At 38.8% G+C, this 20,013-nt stretch overlaps 1 pseudogene; it reads right to left on the reverse strand.

Moving 5' to 3' along the window:
- Positions 1 to 2,988: 2,988 nt before the first annotated feature.
- Positions 2,989 to 3,705, reverse strand: LOC102853789 (annotated as a pseudogene).
- Between the last annotated feature and the right edge of the window lie 16,308 nt (positions 3,706 to 20,013).

The raw sequence follows: 20,013 nt of genomic DNA on the forward strand, positions 1-20,013 counted from the left end.
ATTGCGCCTCCTTCTCCGGCAGAGCATCTGGTGGATTCAAACCGTGCTCCTCTGGGATTGCAGTGCAGCTTCTTGCCACTAGACCACCAGAGCTCCCCCAAAGATCAAATTCTTCGTCCTTGTATTATCTTTCAAAATGAAGACTTTTTCTTTTGATTAGTTATTTCATCACATACATAGCATTATCTTTGACTTTCAATTGAATTTTAATGATGTAATTCTTTACCATGATTTCATTGTATAATATACTTTTTCAAATTTAAAGTTTACCCTTTTGAGCTTTATGTGTTTTTATTTCTTAAACTCAAAAGCACAGATGAGACTGATCTTGAATCCAGAAACTTAGAACTTTTAAATCCTTCATGTTCCTTCTGCTTGTTTACAGTAGTTTCCAGTAGTGACAATTTTGCTCTTAGAAGATGTCTGGAAATACCTGGAGATATTTTTCAAGTGTCACAACCTAGAGGAAAGCATTCTAGTGGCATGTATTGAACAAAGGTTAGATTATGCTGCTAACTCTTCAACAAGACAGCTTGTTGGCTCCCAACTGTTACTCAACCTAAAATCTCAACAGTGTAAGTCTAATAAGTGTTGGTTTATAAAAAAAAGCTTTCGTATATACACTGATTTGATTTGGATGCTTTGACAATTTGAAGCTAAGAGAAGAAACTAATACAATGACAACTACAGTATATTCTAGAACCCAAGTGGAGTCTTCTGGACCAGTTCTATGAGTCAAGAGAGGGCTTTCCAGAGGAAAGGATACTTGAGTTTGTAGATCATGTTAAGGGTGTTGTTGTTGTTGTTGTTGTTGTTGTTAGGCGCCATTGAGTTGAGAACAACTCATAGTGACACTATGAACAAAAGATCTGAAACCAGTCCTGTCCTATGCTATTCTCACACTTCCTGACACACAAAAGCCCATTGCAGCAGTCACCCTGTCAGTCCACCTGGTTGAGGATCTTCCTCTCCTTCACCGACCCTTCACCCTTCCCAGCATCATGTTCCTCTCTAAGGAATAGCACCTCCAAAGTATGTGAGGCGAAGCCTTATCATTCTTGCCTCCTAATAGCACTCCAGTTGCACTATCTCCAAGACATATCTCTTTGTTTTCTTGGCCGTCCATGGAATATTCAGTGCTCTTCTCCAATACCACAGATCAAAGGCATCAATTCTTTTCCTGTCATCCTTATTCATTGTCCAGGTCTTGGATGCATCGCTAGTACTCAGAAAGACCATGGCTTGAATGAGATATACCTTAATCTTCAAACTGACATCACTACTCCTCAATAATTTGTTAAGGTCCCTAACTACAGATTTTCCCATTGAAATGAATTCCCTTATTTCCTGACTGCACATACCAAGGGTGTTAATTGTGACCAAGCATGTTAATTGTAGATCCAAGCAAGATGAAGCTGTTGACAGTTTCAATCTCCTTTCCATCCATTTTGACACTGCCTATTGGTCCAGTGGTAAGAATCTTTGTTTTCTTGAGATTGAGACTCAATCCAGACTGAAGGGTGCATTCCTTGATCTTCTGCAACAAGTGCTTCAAATCTTCCTTACTTTCAGCAAGTGAGGTTGTGTCATCTGCATAACGTAGGTTACTGATGAGTCTCCTTCTAAGCCTGATGCCACACTCCTCTTCATAAAGTCCAGCATCTCAGATAATTTGCTCAGCATATAGGTTGAACAGGTATAGGGACAGAATTTATCCCTCACGTACTCCCTTTCCAATTCTAAACCATGTAGTGCTCCCCTGCTCCATTCACACAACAGCCTCCTGGTCCAGATATAGATTTCTCATGAGCACAATCAGGTGCTCTGGGATTCCCATTCTTTTCAATGTCAGCTACAACTTGTCATGGTCCACACAGTCAAATGCCTTTGCATAGTCAATAAAGCACAGATATAAATTCTTCTAGTATTCCTTATTTTCAGCCAGAATCCATCTGACATCAGCAATGATGTCCCTGGTGCTGCGGCCGCTTCTAAATCCCACTTGAACTTATAACAATTCCATATCTATGTACTGTTCCAGCCATTTTTGCATGATATTCAGCCAGCATGTGCTATCATTGGCATTGTTCACAATCAAGAGTAAGCATGTCAAGGGTAAAGCAGGTTAATTTTTTTAATAAAAAATTAATTTTGGTTTGCTTACAAAGTTCACATACTTCGTGTATACACTAGTCTTCATTCACCTTGTGTTTCATACAATCTTGTTGTGTTGTTGTTATGTGCTGTTGAATCGCCTTCTACTCACAGCGACCCTATAAACAGTGCCCATCCTGTGCCATTCTCACAATCTCCGACACATCTGTCCCCATTATCCTAGTCACTGAATCAATCCATTTCATCGAGTGTCTTCCTCTCCTGTACTGTCCCTCCACCATCCCAAGCATGACGTCCCTCTCCAAGCACTGGTCCCTCCTTGCATCATGTCCAAAGTATGTCAGACAAAGCTTCAGAATCCTTGCCTCCAAGAAGCAACCCAGCTTCACCCTCTCCAGGACAAACCTGTTTATTTTCCTAGCAGTCCATGGTATATTCAATACTATTCTCCAACACCACAGCCTAAAGGCATCATTTCTCCTTCTATCATCCCTAGTCATTGTCTAGCTCTCTGATGCATAGCAAGTGACTGCAAAGACCATGGCATGTATCAGGCACACCTTAAGTCTCCAGACTGACATCTTTGCACTTCAGCACTTTATACAATTCATACAAAAGGAGAATTATACACCAATCTTCATAGTAGTGTTATTCACCGTCACAAGAACATGGAAACAGCCCAAATATCCAACCACAATGGAATGATGTGAGAAATTGTAGTACATTCACACAACGGAATACTATGTAGCATGCAGGAGCATAATTTGGGAGGGATTGGAGAGCATTAGGCTGCGGGAACTCAGTATCGTAAGGAAATACTACATCAGACAAGATTAGTGACATAAAGTTCAACAAGTTATCACCATTGGACCCTTAGTCATCCTCAGAATTACTGTCCCCCCCTTGTGGGGATCAAACTTCATACTCTTGACAGCAGCATGTCGTCTATTGGTTTTCTGGGGTTTTCTTCCGGATCTGTCTTGATTGCTCCAGACTCAGACAATTTCCACTCCAACTCAACTGTTGTAAGATTCATGCCACAAAATACTAGAGGACCAATAAATTGAGCCTTAATATCACTTCAAGATAAACAAACATTGTGGGGCAGATTCCTGTCAGGGTAATTGGGTATGCAGGTTGTTGAAATAGCTTTGATGAATTTAACATCAGAAAATGTCCTTTCAAGTTCAGTGAAATGTGGATTGATCAGAGCGCAGAGGCGAATCCCTTGCTAGTAAAGGTGCAAGATTACCCACAAGCCCTTGCCAACTTGGGTAACTTCTTGAACATAATACTTCCTGAGATTTCCAAAACTTCTCCAAATGTATTCTTGAGTTTAGTTGCTTTCCATTCCTCCAGTTTCTGCTGCCTGTACATTTCTATAGCATGTTCATCCTACTCATTAAATTCATCTTCATTATCCTCCAGCTCTTTCAAAGTCATCTCTTCATATGTTTTCACAATTGACTGCTGAAGGACTCAGTGTTGCCCCTCTTCCTGTACCAATTCTTTTGAACTTTCCTTTGGGGGCAAGGTGCCTTTTATGCGTAAGATGTCATTACACTCGGTATCTGCATTGGGGTCCTGCATCTTGTTTCCAATCGCTCAAGTCAGGCGGTGGGGAGCCCACGCCTTCAGGTTTGCTCTGCGCATGCGCCTCTCTGCTATCCAGCTGTGGCTTCGCCCCTGGAGCTCTGTTCGGCTTTTTGTGGAAACTCCCAAACTGCCTTCCAGAGTGGTTGTAACATTTTACAATCCCACTAATGATATATAGAAGTTCCTTTCTTTCCACATCCTCTCCAACATTTTTTTCTTGCTGTCCTGTTAAACTTTGCCACTGCTACTGGAGTGAGATGGCATCTAACTATGGTTTTCATTAGCATCTCTTATAAAGTAGGATCATTTTGACTTCGTAGGATGGGTTCAGATATGTATGGTAGGAAAGATAATAGCTGATAAATTATTCCCTGTCCCTACACAACATTCTCTGTCATCCTACTATAAGGCTGTAGAGGATAACAAGTCAAATAGGAGTTCAAAATTGTTGTCCTAAATAATTGCCATCAACTTTTCTCCAACTTGTGGTGACCGTGTACAACAGACAGAAGGATCTTCACTGTCCTTGATGTGCTGGGGTCTATTGTGAGAACTCCGTATTTTGAATGCCTCCTTATCTAAGCAGCTAATCTTCCAGTGTTATACTGAATGTCATTCTTCAGATAATTTTGAAAATTTATTAGCTAATTTTTTTTTAAAAGCCCATTCCTGCCAAATTGAACTGACTCATGGTTGAATTTCCAGCAGATTTTTAGAGGCTGTAAATCACATGGGAGAAGATCACATGACTTTTCCCCATGGTGGATTTGAAGCAACTGTCTAAGGATTGAGTGTGACTCACTACTCACCAGGCAATCAAAGCCTTTCAAGTAGATAGCCAGGTCTTTCTTCCTTGTTTTTCATAAGGAACTTTGTAGAAACTTGTTCACTATGAAGGTCCCTGTTGGCATTTGAGATACTGATGGATGGCATAGCTTATAGCAAGATGGCAACATTACCAATAACCACAGAATACAAATCTGAAAAACAGGTCATGATGCTCTAACTTAAGAGTAGTCAATTTTAAGAAATGTGTTCTAAATTTGGGAATGGAAGACAATCTTACACATAGTTTAAAACTTATGTGGTGTCACTAACCAACAGGTGTGCTGTTATTGTTTTCAGAAGCATTGAATTTTTATTGGTAGCTTTGCATAAGAAGCCTTAATCAGTGTAAAAAGAGTGACACCTGGCTGAGGGCTGCTGAGTCAGATTTCCACTAACTCTATGAGGGAAAACAATCTCCATGCACAATATTCACAGCATACAATTGATTCCCAAGATGTCAGATGTAGCCCCAATGCTCCTGCCCCTACATCTACCAATCCCAGTATCAGCTATGCCTTCCAGAGCTCTCTCACTATTTTTGCATCTGTTTATCCACTGTGATATCCATACAAAACTCCCAGAACCATACTTACCATTAAGGGTTTTATTAGGCAAATTAACAGGTTATAATTCAGCTGTAAGACAGCTTCTCAGGTGTGTTCAGCTTGAGGTTTGACCTTCAAGAGTGGCTTTGGGTCAGTAAGACAAAGCTCTCTTTGAACTTGACCTGGAGTTCATTGCCATTGAGTCAGAACCCACTCAAAGGTGAGCCTCCATTGGGTTTTCAGAGGCTGTAATCATATAGAGGATTGGATTGCTTATATTTCTCCCAGCTGGTGGATTAAAACTCCAAGACTGGTGCCTTCAGACAAGCAAGTGGTGCTTGGAGGGCAAGCTTGGGAATTGACTTCTGAAAGGTAAACACCTGGGGTTGCCATAAGTTGATGCCAACTCATTGGTAACTGAAAGTAGAAACAATCCTTATGAAGGTGTTTTTTGTGTGTCTTTGTGTTTTGGTTTTTTTTAACATTTTTGTCAGGCATACTTGGTACAACCAACCAACTAATTTTTTTGAATATTTTCCAAAGAAATGATTTGCAGATTCACTGGACAGGCTTATATCTCCCTTTTAATTTATTTATTTTCTTTTTAAAATTCGTTCATTGTTGCATGATTTCTTCCCTCCCCTTCTTCTCCACCCCCTCCCCCAGTCCTCTTTGCAATGTGCCTCTTATTCTGGACCATTGTCTTACATACAATACCTAATCATATATTGCTTTTAAACAATTCTCTTTCTCATCTTTCCTAATACAGTGTTCCTTTTCCATCAAATATTTTCATATTCTCCTCCCAAACTCCCATGTCAGTCCTGCTTAAAAATATGGACCTCTTCACTAATTGGGACAGGCTTTTTAATTAAAATAATGGTGAGAGAAAGAAAGAAAGACATTGTTGTTTTAAAGCATTTTGGTTTTTAAGTTATTTTCTCATGTGATCATTTAATAAATTTTTCAAGTCTGAGTTGCATATTTTTCCTAAAGAGGTTGAAGTAATGGATCTAAGACCTGAGGAACTACATAGCAGAGTCCGATCAGGAAAGATATGCAACGGAGTCAGATTCTGTGCTAACCTCCTTCTTGTGGGAAGCTTCTCCTTGACCTCATCTCCAATGTGTGGTCTGCCTGGAATCTGCCTTGAGGAAATATTTTCTTCTTCTTCTTTTTTTTTTTCTTCACCTAAATGGGAGAAGAATGAAGTAGGTGAATCAAGTGACGCTTCTCTGACTGGGAAAATGTTTGTTTGAGAGGCAGAAGACACTGGATTTTGTAGTGGTCGGTGCATTTAGACTGCTGGTCAGAGAGGAGGAATGCGACAGGCAGAAACAGACATGAAAGAGTGGGAGCTGGTAGCATTCACTTCCCTAGTCCAGTTGTCCCTGAGCCAATTGTGATCTTATCCTTCTGCTAGTTTGGTTTCCTGAGCCAATAAATACTTCTCTTTGCTTTGCCTAAGTTAGATCTAAGTGGATTTCTACAACTTTCAACAAAAGAATCTTGACTGATATAAACATAAAGAGACAGGACTAAAATTCAGATGGATTATTTTACCCATAATTCTACATAATGTTATCACCTCTTTTCCCTGGAGCCCTTGGGTCCTGCTTGGAGTCAACACGTCACCGTGATGCACACTGACAAAGCCAGATAAGTTCTGCCAGGTGCATGTTCTGGCCTTTTCTTTTGGTTCTCATGATTTATGCTTCCTAATCTTTCCAGACTGGTATTTCTAGTAAGAAAGCCAAATATTCAGACAAATTCAGGAAAATTTAAATTCTGTACCAATGTAAATTGTTCAGGTCCCCAGATTTAGAACTGGCTGAAATTCTTAGTTTAATTTCAAAGTCCATTTCCCCCCTTTAAATAATTAATGTAAAAAAAGTGGAAAAGTTAAGATTTTTTCCCCCAGTATGGATTTTAACAGCCTCCCAGGAGAGGTATTTTTAGAAATGTAGCTGGATCCTTTGATTTAAGGTTATCATTTGTTCCTTATATTCAGTACAGTAAAATGGCTTGTTCGTAACTGCTTCAGGAAGAAGTTCTTTGATCTTTTGAAAAATGTGTATGTTTCTTTTTCGAACATATTTTAAAATCTTTCTCTAGTTCATTTGTCTTAAGGAAAGTGTTGTTTAAATGAATGAATGCATTAGAATTCTTGCTTTAGACTCTTTCATCTCAAATAACATTCCTTAAAACCAGAATTCTTTTAAAAAATATTTTTGCATTTTATATGCATAAATAGTGTAGACTTAAACCAACTTCAAGAGTTGTTTAGTTGGCTTGTGTTTTTGGTTGGATTTTTTTTAAAGGAGAAGCAGGGCACTGAGTTGAATTAATTTCTTCAAGCTCTATCATTCTTGCTGTATTCTTCATAGTAAGTTCTTTTTAATGCTACCCAACTTTGGGGGGAAAATCCCCCAAACTAAAGCTGTGTAGTGTATTACAACCCATAGTGACCCTCCACCAAGTTTCTGAGGCTATATATACATCTTTGCAGAAGACTACCTATCTTTCTCATATGGAGTGCCTGGTAGATTTAAATTGCTGGCTTTTCAGTTAGCACCAGAATCCACTGTGCTATTAGAGTGCCTTCTATCTACCATAGAAATTAAGAGACTAGTTGGAAGAGCCATATAGGGCAATTCACAATCAGAAATGAATATAAATGTAAGATATATAATTTATGCAATAAAATCTCTACTTATACTTGTTCATTTGGATATGGTCATTTTCTTTAATATCATTAGAAAAACAACAATGTAATAACAATAAAATCTCATTTCATATAAATACTCAATGCAAAACATTACAGGCCAATATGTGAGGTCCATAAATTCAGTAATGTGAGTGACCAAGGTCATAGAAGCTTTTTAAAAGGGCAAGTCAAATTCTAGTCGTGTTCTCATTGACCTGCAATGCTGTGTGACAGGATTCCATGCCAAGCCAGCCTCTGCAGTCTCTTTTCTCAGTTATGTACTCATGGTCTCTATTGACATTAATAAAATACAAGCACTATGCAGACAGTAGACCCTTGCCTAAGTTTTCAAATTATTCATAAGTCCTCTCTATAGGCTTTCCATTAGTATACATTTTATTTCTTTTTCTTTGCATGCCCCCTGATTTCTCAACTCCATTCCTGGGCAATGTGACTGGCAGCAAGGCATGCCACTGGCTCATAGAAAACTGTTTCTTCCTTGCGTCCTTTGTTTTATTTTTATTGTATAAATCATCCAGTGCCATGCAATTACAACATTTGATTATTTATACTCTGGGGTTAAAGTAGGTAATGATTAGCCCACTTTTTCTTCTTAGAGTTTTTTTCCAATAGCATTTTTGCTTTGCTAAACTCTCTAATCTCAGAAATTTTCTTTGCCTTAGTCTTTATCATTATTTTTAAAAGATTATTTTTTAAAATCGTATGTTCTCATTGTTTTTGAGAGTATACATAAACTTGCCTAAATAAACTAAAAATTTCCACATATAGTTTTTCACATAACTCAGTGGCATTAATTAAATTCTTTATGTAATTATTCTCATCATTTTGGAAATAGTTTCTCCAACACTGACATAAATTCACTGGTCCCTAAATTTCCTGTCTATTCTTTTGTTGAAATGTGATCCTGCATAGATAGATCTTAAAAGGACACAAAGTCTACTATGGACATCCTTTACTAGTTATTGCTTGGTTTCAAGAAGAATTCTGGTGATATTTTTGTTAAAGGCTTAAGGTTGTAACAAGACAATAATTTCAGGGATTCATCCAACTTTCACAGTTGGACAGAAACCTGAATTCCATGAGAATATGAAATTCTGTTGTGCACTTTACATCTATTGATCAAAATTATTCTTTAGAATCTCCGTAGATCTGTATTTGATGTCTGATACGTAAATGATCTCTCCAGAAAAACTGGAATTTGACAATAATGGTTTTTGTATCTGAAATAATACATTGTAGCTAGGTGCTGCTGACTTGATTCTGACTCATAGAACCTCAGAAAAGCTATAAGATTTTCTAGAATCACACGTTTGTCCTCACAGAGAATCAAATATTAAACGTGATGCATATGCTAAAAGATGCAACCTTATTTGCCAAAGCTAAGGAGGGCCTGAGGCTTTTGCTGCAGAAGGTCAAAGACTGCAGCCTTCAATATGGATTGAAATTCAACATCAAGAAAATGAAGATTCTCACCACTGGATCAACTGGCAGCATGATAGACGGTGAAGAGACTGAGATTATTGACAACTTCAATTTGCTTGGCTTCATTATCAACACTCTTGGTACCAGCAACCAGGAAATCAAAAGGTGAATTTCACTGGAGAAATCTGCTGTCAGAGATGTCTCCAGAATACTGATGAGCAACAATGTCAGGCTGGAGACCAAGGTACGCCTGATCCAACCATGGTATTCACAACGAACTTGCTACACACCAGAAAGCTGGACAGTGATTAGGCATGGTAGAAGGAGAATTGATGCCTTTGAGCTGTGGTGCTGGAGGAGAGTAAACTATGGAGTGCTAGGAGAACAAACAGGTTTGTCCTGAAAAGGGAGAAACCAGATTGATCCTTGGAGGCAAGGATTCTGAAGCTTCATCTGACATGCTTTGGGCATGTTGCAAGGAGGGTCTTTGGAGAGGGACATCATACTTGGGAAATGGAAGAGATAGCAGAAAAGGGAAGACCCTGGATAAGATGGATTGATTCAGTGACTGGGTTAATGGGTGTGTGACAAGGTAAGGTTGGCTCAGGATAGAGCAGAGTTCAGAGCTGTTGTACATAGGGTTTCTATGAGTTACAAGCAACTCGATAGCACATAATTACAGCAAAAACAATGCTAAAAGAACAAAGATGTCACTTTAAACCTGACCCAAACCAAGATATTTTCAATTGCTTCATATACATGTGAAAGTTATACAATATCTTTGAATTTTGCTGTTGGCAAAGAATTTAAATATGCTATGGACTGCCAAACAGATTCATCTTGGAGAGGATTAAACCAAGCTACTCCTTGGAGGCAAGGATTCTGGGGCTTCGTCTGACATACTTTGGACATGTTGCCAGGAGGGACGGGTCCTTGGAGAGGGACATCATGATTGGGAGAGTGGAGGGACAGCGCAGGAGGGGAAGACCCTCTATGAGATGGATTGATTCGGTGACTGGGGTAATCAGGATGGGTGTGTCAGAGGCAGTGCGGTTGGCGCAGGATAGAGCAGGGTTTAGGGCTGTTGTGCATAGGGTCGCTATGAGTCGCAAACGACTCGATGGCACATAACAACAACAACATGGACTGCCAAAAGGATAAACAAATCCATCTGAATTAACACTGAATGCTCCTTCGAAGCAATGACTGATGCACACCCATTTTATTGCTGCATTGTTCACAATAGCAAAGAGGTGGAAACAACCCAAGCGCCCACCAACAAACAAATGAATAAAGAAGCTGTGGTATAGTCACACAATGGAATAGTGTGCAGTACTGAAAAACAAGGAACCTGTAAAATATTATACAAAATGGGTGACCCTGGAGGACAGTATGCTGAGTGAAATATCTCAGTCACAAAAGGATAAATATTATATAATGCCACTGTTATAAAACAGGACTGACATGGGGGTTGTGGGGGAAACTAAGGAAAAAGGGAATAAATAATGTACACTTCATTGAAACAGATGAGGGAAAAGACTGTTTAAAAGGACTATATGATTAGGTGTTATTTTCATGACAACAGTCCAGAATAAGAGCTGCATAGCAAAGTGGACTGGGGCGGGGCGGGGAAGGGAGGAAATTGTGCAATAATGAATGAATTTTTTCCCCCAAGAGAACTGTGGGCCTGGGCAGGAATGAAAATATGAAACAATGAATGAATCCAGGTTCTCTATAAGCTTTCCTTAAAATCTCAATTAAAAAAAAAAACCCAAACAATAAATTGCAACATTAAAAAAAAGAAACAAGAATCTTACATGTTTAGACATGTTATCAAGTCCTTTGAAAAGGATATTAAGCCTGGAAAAGTAGGTGAATAAAAGAGAAGAGCATCAGTGGCCTTATGCAGAGCAGAAATTGTGAAGATGTCACTAGATCAAGCAATGTTTCATTTTGTTATACATAAGGTCACTATGAGTCAGCACCTAATAACAACAATGAACTATAATTTGGGTGGATGTATATGAAAAATTTGAAAAATTATTTCTTTCTAAAGAATTTTATAGCCTCTGAACAGCTGAAAAACAAAGAAATAAAATGATTGTAAGTTATATGTGCTGAATTTTTCATTCTTATGAAAGCCAAACATTCATTATGTATCATTCACTATGCTGTGACATACATATTTGTCTCATTGAATCTTCACAGCAATATGTGTGGATTAGGCATTAATCACAATCTCCTGTGTGATTTACTGTCTCTGAAAACCCATTGGAGGGTCAGATAGAAGTCAGTTCTAATTAATGGTACACAACACCACACCAACAATCTCCATTTTGCATTATAAGAAATCAGAAATTTTGAGCTGGTAAGAAGTTTCTCTTTCACATATGACTAGTAAACAAATCAGAACTGGACACTAGGTGTAGGTTAAACTCCCTTTTAAGGAGCTCTGGAGGCCTAGAGACTGAGGAGTTGTGATGTCAACACAGATGCTGGCAGCGTAAACCGACCAGCTGCTCCAAGCAAGAAAGATGGACAATCTTGTCTTGTGCGACTTACAGCCTTGGAAACCAGCTCAGAGTTGATTCCAACTCCATGACAATGTGTATAATGTACCTACGTCTGTGTAATACTTGGTGTTTTGGGTGAGGTTTATTATTAATACTGTTCTGTCGACAGCAACCTCACGTGTAAAGAAGTGAATTGCCGCACAGGGTTTTCAAAGCTGGCATCTTTGTAATTCCGATCACAAGACTTGTCTTCCAGGATGAGCTAAAACCACTAATCTTTTGGCTGTTAATCAAGAGTTTAACCGTTTGTGTCACCTCAAAACCAAACAAATATTCAAACTCACAGCTGCCAGGACAATTCCGACTCATAACAATTCTGTAGGACAGATTAGAAGTTCCCTGTAAACTATAAATCTTTATGGAAGTAAATTGCTGCAAATTTCTCCCTTGGAGAAGTTGCGGGTTTGAACTACCAACTTTTCTCTTAGTAGCCTTAAGAGTTGCACTGGGTTCCACCCAAGTACCCCTTAAAAATAATAACAAACAAATATCAAATCTGCATCTTACATTGACAGAGATTTATCTGAAATCCTCTCTCTTGCTAGTAATTAACTTGAACCTTATAAATTAGGTAATTTAATAAATTAATTTTAGTTCAGATAATTTAATCTAAACTTAACAAATTGTTAGTGAGAGTTTTTTAATTTAGTCAGGAGAGTAGGACACAAATTCATTAAAGCCGAGTATAATAATTTAAATAAGACAGCGACACAATTGTTCTTTAACTTCAACAAAGGATGATAGATAATTTGATACACTGTTTGTGTTGAAAAATTTAAAGTCTGGTCTCTTGAATTCCAGTACTGATGTTGGAATAATTAAAAAAGAACATCTTTCAGAGTTATATTAATAAATTACTGGTGAAAATGCCGTGACTAAAAATGGATTTTTGTTTTAAAAATGGATTTAATTTATTAATTATATTTGCTCTTTGAATCTTTTTTTCTTTAATCACTTGTTCCATTAGCTGCTGGTATTCACACAGAAAAAATTGTCTTCTCTATGAGTCTTACTCGACTTGAAGGCAATCAATAACAACAATTCATATTTTTAGGATTTCTAAGTATTTTTAGCTCATTACTAGATAGAAAAGAGCTGAATGCTTGGCACTCAAGTGATTTCCCAAAGATTACAATAATGAGTCATTTATTCAGGAAAATAAAAAAGAGGGAGGAACTTCCTGGGTAGAAGTTTTCTACCTCTCTGATGCAATCTGCCTTTTCCCTATTCTTCAAATCTACCAAATATAGTACAGGGCAGGAGGTCTGTTTGTGGGTGTGACCTCTACTACTACACTCTAAAAAGACATCAACTGAGTTAAATTTTGTTTCCGTGGTTAATATACAAACCTCAGAGTTTATTTTGAGATTTTATAATCTGCCCATGAAAATCAAGTGTCAGTTCCTAATTTCTTTGGATAAATTTTGTCCTAACATTTGATGTTTCTGAAGAACAACAACTCTGAGCTTTAGGCAATTTTAATTCAAACTCTAAGTATTAAGAATGGAGAGATAATGTGACCCACTGGCCTCTTGTTCTGAAGCATAGTTACCACCCACTGGGTGTCTTCCTGGGATGATGTAATATTTCAGAAGAAACACTGTTAGCTCTGACTCAGGCAGGGATCACTGCTGTCTCGACTTGAGCAATTTCTGTAATTCACTTCTCATAAAGAAGATGTGTCTGTAGAGTGTTAAAGTTTTGAAATGAATTCTACCAAGTATGATGTTTGTTTTTTATTTCTGTAACAACATACATTACATAATATTTGACAATTTAGTGACATCACTTGCTGGTTAGTGACATCAATTATTTTAATCAGCAAACCATCAACATTACCAAATTTTCATCAGAATAATTAGGAACACAAGGCTTCCCAAACAATGAGTCACCTCTCCCATCTGGCCAGAAATTATCCCCCTCAGCTGGTAATTGTCTTGTGTGGTTTTCAGAGGCTATACATTGTATGGAAAGATTGCCCAACTTTCTCCCTCAGAGCAGCTGGTAGATTTGAACTACCAGCCTTTGTGTTGACAGTGCAATTTCTTACCTACTCCCACTAGGCCACCAGATTTCCTCCATCTGCTTTGTTACCACTAATAGACCATGGGCTCTATAGTTTTACCTATTCTAATTATCTAATTTGGCTGAGATGATGGATCATTCTTACTTACCAAATCTGTATTTCTGACTGTTCCCAGTTCTATACCATATGCTGTGTTCAACTCAGTAGCCGATGCCTTTATCACATTTTTTCCTCTCATTGATAATAAAATATTTGGCCTTACTGATTTACACTTTAATATCACTCATGAAAGAAAATATAATAATAAAGAAATCCCATTCATATTGTAACAACAGGCTTCTTTGTTCATCTCTCATGTTGTTAATTGTTATTATTCCACTCTCACTTAAGACTCCCACATGCATATATAAGTAGTACTACTCCCTATTTGTACACAGCACGGGATGACAAAGAAAAATATTACAATGAAATGTGCAAGGAGTTGGAGTCAGAAAATCAAAAGGGCCGAATTTGCTCAGCATTTCTTAAGCTCAAGGAACTGAAGAACAAATTCAAACCTCGAGTTGCTATAATCAAGGATGCTTTCAGCAAAATGTTAAATTGATCCAGGAAGTCTTAAAAGAAGATGGAAAGAATATACTGAATCACTGTATCAAAAGGAATTGGCAGACACAGAAGAATTTCATGAAACAACATATGAGCAAGAGCCTATGGTGATGAAATAAGAAGTTCAGGCTGCTTTGAAGGAAATGGCAAAAAATAAGGTCCCAGGAATAGATGGTATACCAATTGACATATTTCAGCTAACAGATGCTACCCTGGATGTGCTCACCAAGTTGTGCCAAGAAATCTGGGGAACAACCGCTTGACCAACTGACTGGAAGAGATTTACATTTGTTCCCATCCCAAAGAAAAGTGACCCGACAGAGTGTGGAAACGATAGAACAATATCATTGATTTCACATGCAAGCAAGATTCTACTGAAGATTATCCAAAAACAACTGGAACAGCACATCAACAGAGAACTGCCAGAAGTCCAGGCTGGGTTTAGAAGGGGTCGTGGTACTAGGAATATTGCAGCTAATGTTAGATGGATCTTAGCTGAAAGCAGGTAGTACCAGAGGAATGTCTATCTGTCTTTCATTGACTATGCAAAGGTGTTTGACTGTGTGGATCACAACAAACCAAGGCTGACTCTAAGAAGAATGGGAATCCCAAAACACTTGATCGTTCTAATGTGAAACCTGTACTTGGACCAAGAGGCAGTCATCAGAACAGAGCAAGGAAACACTGCATGGTTCAATATTGGGAAGGGCGTACGCCAGGGATGCATCCTATCTCCATAATTTTTCAACCTGTATGCAGAACACATTATCCGGGAGGCTGGGCTCTATGAGGAGAAATGTGGGGTCAAGATTAATGGATGATCTATCAACAATCTGCGTTATGCAGATGACACAACCCTGCTTTCTGAAATTGAGGAGGACCTGAAGCACCTGCTGCAGAGGGTCAAGGACTGCAGCCTCCAGTATGGATTAAGGCTTAATGTCAAGAAGACAAAGATTCTCACCACTGGACCAGCTGGCAGCTTCAGGATGGATGGTGAAGAGATTGAGATTGTTCACAGCTTTAATTAGTTTGGTTCCACAGTCAGCACTCTTGTCACCAGTAGCCAGGAAATTAAAAGGCGCATTGCCATGGGAAAGTCTGCTGTTAGGGACCTCTCCAAAGTGCTGAAGAGCAATGGTGTCTCTATGGAGACTAAGGTGCGCCTGATACTGGCCATGGTCTTTGCAATCACTTTTTATGCATCAGAGAGTTGGACAATGACCAAGAAGGATAGAAGGAGAATTGATGTCTTTGAGCTGTGGTGCTGGAGAAGAGTATTGAGAATACCATGGACTGCTAGGAAAACAAACAGATTCATCCTAGAAAGGGTTAAACCGGGTGGCTCCTTGGAGGCAAGGGTTCTGAGGCTCTGTCTAACATACTTTGGACATGTTGTGAGGAGAGACCTGTCCTTGGAGAGGGACATCATGCTTGGGAGGGTGGAGGGACAGCGCAGGAGGGGAAGGTCCTCTATGAGGTGGATTGATTCAGTGACTGAGATAATTGGGTTGGGAGTGTCAGAGACAGTGCGATTGGAACAGGACAGAGCAGAATTTATGACATAGGATCGCTATGAGCCGCAAGTGACTTTATAGCACATAACAACAACAACAGCAACAACAACAACTCCCTATGATTTTTAAAGCTGTGACCTTTTAGAAGCAACTTGTCCAGTCTCCCTTCTGGGATGCCACCAGGTAGCTTCACATTGCCAATCTTTTGACTGGAAATCAAGAACTTACCCATTGTTGTTGTTATGTGTCATTGAGTTGCCTACAACCCATGATGACCCTATGCATAGCAGCTCTGAATGACCCAGTCTCACTAATTCCGACACACCAAGCCCCATTTCCCCAGTTACTGTATCCATATATCTCATCTGGGGTCTTCCTCTCCTGCGCTGTCCCTCCATACTTCCAAGCACCATGCCCTTCTCCTGGCCACATGCCTCAAGTATGTGAGATGGAGCTTCGAAATCCTAGCCTCCAAGTAGAGACTTGGTTTCACCCTCGCTAAGACAGACCTATTTGTTTTCTTGACAGTCCATGTTCAGTACTCTACTCCAGCACCACAATTCAAAGGCATAGATTCTTCTTCTGTCATCCTTAGTCATTGAACAGCTCTTTGATGCATAGCAAGTAATTGCAAAGACCGTGGCCTGGATTAGTGCACCTTACTCTCTATACTGTCATCATTGCATTTCAGTACTCTAGAGAGATCTCTGACAGCAGATTTACCTAATGTAATTCATCTTTTCATTTCCTGACTGCTGGTCTTAAGTGTTGATTGTGGATCTAAGCAAGCTGTAATTGTTAACAACATCAATCTCTTTTCTATTATATTGCTGCCAATAGGCCCAGTGGTGAGAATCTTTTTCATCTTGATGTTGAGCTTCAATCCACATTGAAGACTGCAGTCATCAACCTTCTGCAGCAAGTGCTTCAGGTCTTCTTCAGTTTCAGCAAGCAATGTTGTGTCATCTATATAACGTAGGTTATTGATGAATCTTTCTCCAATCCTGATGCCACATTCCTCCTCATAAAGCCCTGCTTCCTGAATGATCTGTTGTGTACATAGATTGAAAAGATATGGAGACAGGATTCATCCCTGACACATTATTTTCCTGCTTTTGAATCATACAGATGCATTAATAATAATAGGCGTCTGGAACGCAAAAGTTAGGAACCAGAAAGAAGGCTCAGACATCAGAAAATATGGACTTGGTTGCAAAAATGAGGATAGAATGATAGAGTTCTGTAGAATCAATGATTTATTTATAAAAAATATCTTTTATAAGATACCTGAGCACAGGCTATACACATAGATTTCACCTGACGAGATGCACAGAAATTAGATCGATTACATCTGTGGAAGGAATTGTTGGAGAAGTTAAATATCAGCAGTGAAAATTAGGCCAGGTGCTGATTGTGGAACAGACCATCAACTACTCCTTTGCAAGTTCAAATCAAAGCTAAAGAAGGTTAAGTCATATCCACAGGAATCAAAATTTGATCTTAAATCTATCCTCCATGAATTTAAAAACCAACTCAGGAGTAGGTTTGAAGCCTTGAACACTAATGAACGAAGACTGGATGAACTATGGGAAGACGTCAAGAATATAATTTATGAAGAATGCAAAAGGTCATTACAAAGAAAAAAGAAGAAGAAAGTGCAAAATGAATACCAGAAGAGACTCTGAATAGTGGACTAAACTTAGCCATAAGCACTGTGCTATGGACTAAGGGACTCCTTGGTGATTGGTGCTATTAGGTACTGTTGAGTTTGTGCTGACTTATGTAAAGAGTTACACTGCCAACCCAAACGTTTGAATGCAGCAGCTGCTCAGTGGGAGAAAGATGAGTAATCTCCTCTTGTGCAACGTACTGCATGTAACAACATGCTAGAGGGTCAGCTCCAGGCTGATTCTGACTCAGTGGTACATAATGATAGTGTGGGTGGGAGTGTGGTAGCAGAGTCCATAAGGAGTTGATTTGCTAACTCCAATGACCACACTATCTAGCAGTCCAAATCTGCCAGTGGCTCCTCTTAGATAAACAGGGACAATCTTCTCCATATGATTACCAGCCTTGGAAAGTCAGTAGATGGTCAGTTATGAATTGATTCTTACTGCGCACCAATGACATGATTTGACACATTACAGAATGAAACACTGCCTGAATCCCACATCATCCTCGGAATACATTGTGCTTGAGCCCATTGTTGGAATCATTACAATCCATCTCATTGACAACATTCCTTTCCTTTGTCAACTCTCTACTTTTCCAAGCATGATGTCTTCTCCAAGGACTGACCCTTTTGACAACATGTTCAACATATATGAGACAAAGCCTCAGCATTCTTGCCTCTTCATCCAAGGCAGATTTGTTTGTTCTTTTGTTGGCTCAGGGTGCTTTCTAAACTCTCTACCAACATCATAATTCAGACATCAGTTGTTGGGTGGGGTTTCTTTATTATTTTTATTACTAAATATCCAACATTCACATGCATATGTTTCTCAAGGTGTGGGTGAGCATTAACATTACTAGTAAGAATATTAATTTTCTCCTGGATACAAGAGCCTATTATTTGGTCCTAAAAGCCTTCTGAGGTCCCAGCTCTTCTTACTGTTTCTTTTGGAATTGACGGAAAACCTCATAAGCAGTTCCTTACTTCACCTCTGCCTTGCATGCAGACTTCAGAGCTGTAAAACAACACAGTGGTAGATGGAATTTGGTCCAGGACTTAAGAACAATAAATGACATAGTTGACCCTCTACATCTTGTGGTTCCCAACCTTTATACTATAATAGACAAAGTGCTAGTCAATAAGCCTTTTATTTTAAGAACTACCTTCCCTCTGTAACTTGATTTGTGTGACTGTTAGAACCTCTACTTGGAATATTATTGCTTTTAATTTTTGACTCATGTACTTTTAACTTGTTAGTTAAATTTGTGTCTTCTAGCCTGTAACAATTCCATGATGCATCTTCAAGGATATTAACATGTATGGCTAAGCACAAATGATAACAGTGCATCTAAATTCCAAAATCAATCTCCATGATAATCTACCTGTTTCCTATTGCCAAAGGGGCCCTTTAGAGTAGTAAGAGAAGATCTTCACCCTGAAATCTACAGCGTCCCTTTTCAGCAGGAAGTAGCTAAGAGAATACACTGTCCCCTTTTCCTTATGAATCAGGGTGAAATCTCTCTCAGGAAGGATTGATAGGGAATGGCAAAGGACACACGTACCAAGGAGATTAATCAGAACTGGCTTTGACAAGCACTGTGGCAATGGAACAATTAAAACAAACTTTCAAGGAATATTCAACCTGCATCCTTCTGATCATATGGAGATTTTTGAAAGCATTTCTTTGAGTTTATTATGTTTAATTTGTTTTATTTGCTTGTTTCTGTATAAAGAATGCTCATCTAGATGAAAACATAATTATGATAAAAACAAAAGGGATAAAATTTGGGAAGCCAATACTAAATATTTATAATAAACTGAATGCTATTTAAATTTAAAAAAGTCTCATCTCTTTTTTTTTAAAGTCTCATCTTAAGAAGAAATATCACCTTTTACTTCCTCTTCGCAGAACACTCCAAGATCCCCAAACTCATAATTGTCAAGTGGATCCTTATTCATAGTTATCTTATTTATACAGAAGAGTAAAACTTCCCCAGAGGGTTTCCGAGGCTGTAATTCTTCACAATGCAGGTTGTCTCGTCTTTCTCCCACACAATAAATAATTAGCAGTTAAATGCTTAGCTCCCGTGCCAGCACAGTTTCTCAGCCTGAAAAACTTAACAAAATTCTAGATTAAGTCCCTCCTTGTCTGACATGTCATTACCAAAAACTTTTTCCCAGTCTGTGGGGTAAGACTGAGAAAAACTGGATGAAATATGAAGTCTATGGGGGAGAGAATAGTCTAAAAGTATTATATTTTAGGGCATTATTTTTATCGTAGGAGTATGCAAGGAGGGTTGCAGAGTGGATTATATTTGGGGGTAAGGGGTGGGGTTTGGGGAGGTGTGGGGGGGATTGTGTACCAATGAGGGAGTTTTTCTTTTG

Source organism: Elephantulus edwardii, unplaced genomic scaffold (genome assembly GCF_000299155.1).
Source record: "Elephantulus edwardii isolate Elephantulus edwardi_28Jun2011 unplaced genomic scaffold, EleEdw1.0 scaffold00012, whole genome shotgun sequence".
Classification (NCBI taxonomy): domain Eukaryota; kingdom Metazoa; phylum Chordata; class Mammalia; order Macroscelidea; family Macroscelididae; genus Elephantulus; species Elephantulus edwardii.